At 40.7% G+C, this 4,193-nt stretch overlaps 1 pseudogene; it reads right to left on the bottom strand.

The window, feature by feature from the left end:
• Positions 1-443: 443 nt before the first annotated feature.
• Positions 444-4,193, bottom strand: part of LOC102814486 — a 4,627-nt pseudogene continuing 877 nt past the window's right edge.

Here is a 4,193-nt window from a genome sequence, read left to right as displayed (position 1 = left end):
ATTGATCAAACATGCAATTAAGATGTATTGATAATTACTGATGATTGGAATGCAAAGGTTGGAAACAAAGTGGAAGGATCAGTCATCGGAAAATATGGCCTTGGTGATGGAAATGATGCTGAAGATCACAGGATAGAACTTTGCATTACCAATGATTTCTTCATTGCAAATACTTTTTTTTTTAATTGGAAGAAAATAACTTTATTCTAATTAATTCAAACAATTACATCACAACAGCTAGTTTAAAGATGCCTCACAAACTTCTGCCTGGCCCCAAACTTCACCTCCACCCTCTTCCATGGTGATTGTGAAGCAAGGGAACTGTTGATGAGGGAGGAGAGGGTTAATTGGTGCTAAACACTTAACATTATCAATTGTGGTTGTATGCTAAATAACTTGGTCAGGAATGATGATTTTCCATTTCTTCAACTTGAACGGCTTGATTATGCTAATCCATTTGCAAATCAGCATTGCTTCAGCACCTCACTGAACCCCTCACAGAACTTGAGGTCACCCTGGTTCTCAGCACACTCCAAAAATTGTTTCATCCCATAGTGGCAAGGGCTGAACTACTGCTGCTACTGCTAGTATGTTGGCTGGGCGCCCTGAGGCTCCTGGTAAGTGATGTCAGGCCTTGCTGCAGACTCAGCTTGACTTCCTCCACTGAAGGTTACAGTGATGGAGTGGCCTAACGTGTGCCCGACAGCAGAGCCCACGGCCACACCAGCAGCTGTGGTCGCCATCTGGGCCATCAGACCTGGCTGCCTGGGGGCAGCAGCGTGTGAGTGGTGGGGCCGCTGCTGGCAGGTGAGAGGCTGGGGCTGGCCTGGGGGTAGCTCTCAGATGACTGAGGTGCCCGGCTAGCCGGAGGGGCCACCAGGGAAGTGTGGCATCTTCACTTTATGGTGTGGGGGGAGGAGATTCTGGATACCGCAAACGCTGAGGACTGACGCAAATATTTTTTTAAAACAACACTAAAAAAATGACTATACACATGGACTTCATTAGATGGAATACATAGAAATGAAGTTGACTGCATTTGTGGAAAGTGATGGTAAAATGTTCAATATCATCAGCCTAAACAAGGCCAGGAACAAACTGTGGAACAGACCATCAACTGTTCATATGCAAGTTCAGGCTGAAGCTGAAGATAATTTTAAAAAGTCCACGAGACCGAAAATATGGCCTTGAACATATACCACCTGAATTTAGAGATCATCTCAAGAACACATTTGATGAATTGGCGCTAATGACCAAAGACTAGCAGAGTTGTGGGATACAGGAAGAAAGCAAAAGGTCATTAAGAAGACAAGAAGGAAAAGACCAAAATGGATGTTGGAAGAGACTCTGAAACTTGCTCTCCAGCACAGAGATGCTAAAGTTAACCAGAGACAAAGTCAAATATTATAATGGATTGTGCAAAGACCTAGAGTTAGAAAACTAAAAGGGAAGAACATGCTCAGCATTTCTCAAGCTGAAAGAACTTGAGGGAAAAATGTAAGCCTCAACTTGAAATACTGAAGTATCCTATGGGCAAAATATTTAATGATGCAGAAAACATAAAATGAAGATGGAAGGAATACATAGAGTTACTGTACCAAAAAGAAATGGTCAATATTCAACCATTGCAAGAGGTAGCATATGATCAAGAGCCAATGATACTGAAGGAAGAAGTCCAAGCTGCACTGAATGCATTAACAAAGAACAAGGCTCTAGGAATTGATGGAATGCACATTGAAATCTTTCAACAAACTGATGCAGCACTGGAGGCACTCACTCATCTATGCCCAAAAATTTGGAAGACAGCTGTCTGGCCATCTGATTGGGAAAGATCCATATTTGTGCCCATTCCAAAGAGGTGACCCAATGTAATGCGGAAATCATTTGACAATATCATTAATATGGCACGCAAGTAAAATTTGCTAAACATAACTCAAAAACAGCTGCAGCCATACATTGACAGAGAACTTCCAGAGGTTCAAGTCAGATTCAGAAGAGGACGTGGAATGAGGAATATCATTGCTGATGTCAGATGATGTTGGCTGAAAGCAGAGAATGCCAGAAAGATGTTTACCTGTAGTTTATTGACTATGCAAAGTCTTTTGATTGTGTGGATCATGACAAGCTATGGACAACATTGTGAAGCATGACTACTCCGGAATACTTAATTGTGCTCCTGAGGAACCTGTGCAAAGATCGAAAGGCAGTTGTACAACCAGAACAAGAGAACACGGAATGGTTTAAAGTTAGGAAAGATGTGGTATTTAACAACAATAACAATGTTGTATCCCTTTTCTTTCATTGAAATTCCTGAATTTACCCTTCTTGTCTCCTCTCATTGCTTACCCAATAAATCTCCTGTTAATAAAACTTTTTAACAAGATTATTTTCCCTTTTCATTCCTGGGAACTAACCATGAAGAAATTATTCAACAGAAGAAAAAAAAAAAACAAAAAAAACCTGTATGCTGGAAAAGATCCATTGTGGTGGTGTTGTTATTGTTAAGTGCCGCTGAGTCAGTTCTCACTCATAGCAACCATGTCTAGGGTTTTCAAAGAATGGCTAGTGGGTTTGAACTACCAATCTCTTGGTTAGCACCACACCAAGATCCCACATATAATTTACTTATCTACAATCAATGTAGTATTTGAACAAAATATGATACAAAGGAACATTACAAAACAAACAGAATTGTACAATAATTTATAAAGAGCACAGAACCTTTTAGAGTTTCTAACATCAAATCTTTGGCAAACGAGTTAATGGTTCTGAGTTTCATTTTTGCCATTTGTAAAACAGGGCTAGCTAATGTTAGTCACTACCTCACAGTCCTGGTGTAATGCTGTAGGATAAGCACAGGACCAGAAGGTCAGTTTGAATCATAATGTTGGCAGTTCAAATTCACCTGCTGTTCCTTGAAAACCTGTAGAGGGTCGTTATGAGTACAAACTGACTCTATGGCACTTAACAACAACAAAAACCTCGCAGAATTGTTGTGGAGATCTAATGAGATAGTATATAGGTAAAGTACTTAATATAGTAGAGGTAAAGTACTTCAGGAGCACTGAAAGTAATAAAAATAACTCTATCACCATCAAGTCAATTTCGATTTATGTCCTGGTATGGTGCTGCGGGTTAATGCGCTGGACTGCAAGGTCAGTTCAAGCTTACCAGCTGCTTCTCGGAAACCCTATACAGGGTCACTATGAGTCTGAACCAACTCAACAGCACCTAACAACAGCAAAATAGGATAGAGTAGAACTAGCTGCCCCACAGAATTTCCAAGGTTGTAATCTTTACAGATTCCTGGTGTGGCGCTGTAGGATCAGCATTGGATGTTGAACCACAAGGCTGGCAGTTCAAACCCACCACCTGCTCCTCAGAAACCCTATACAGGGTCGCTGAGTTGCAACCAATTCAATGACACTTAGCAACAACAACAATCTTTACAGAAGCAGAGTGCCACATTTTTCCTCTCACAGAATAGCTGGTGAATTTGACTGTTCACTTCTCAGTTAACAGCCCAGCACTTTAACCACTACACCACCAGGGCTACATGCACCTAGAATCCAAAAACCAAAAAAGCTCACTGCCATGAGGTCCATTCTGACTCACAGCGACCCTATGTTTGGTTTCTGAGATTATAAATCTTTGCAGGAACAGACAGCTCTGTCTTTTTCTCCTTAAGAGCAATTGGTGGTTTGAACCATTGAACTTTCATTTAGCAACCCATGGCTTACTCTACAGGATCCTATACTAAAATTGCTGTTGCTAAGTGCCATCTAGTTGGTTTTTAACTCATAGTGACCTTTTATAGAGTTTCCAAGGAGTGGCTGCCTGGGTTTAATCACTGACCTTGCTATGAGCAGGCAAGTTCTTATCCTACAGTGCCATACCAGGACTCCTAGAATTGTTGTTGTTGTTAAGTGCCGTCAAGTTGGTTTCATCTTAGAATACTTCTCAGTAAATGTTGACTACTACTGTTATCATCGTTAATGTAAAAACAAGGTAAAGTTTAACTGGGTAGATCTAATAAAACAGAAAATGTTCCTATTGTTATTGTTAGGTGCCATCAAATCAGTTATGACTCATAGTCATCCTATGCACATCAGAACAAAGTATTGCCTGGTCCTGAACCAGCCTCACAATTGTTGTTATGTTTGAATCCATTGTTGCTGCCACTGTGTCATTCT

Source organism: Chrysochloris asiatica, unplaced genomic scaffold (genome assembly GCF_000296735.1).
Source record: "Chrysochloris asiatica unplaced genomic scaffold, ChrAsi1.0 scaffold00135, whole genome shotgun sequence".
NCBI classification, from domain to species: domain Eukaryota; kingdom Metazoa; phylum Chordata; class Mammalia; order Afrosoricida; family Chrysochloridae; genus Chrysochloris; species Chrysochloris asiatica.
This window is presented reverse-complemented; position numbering and strand designations above follow the sequence as displayed.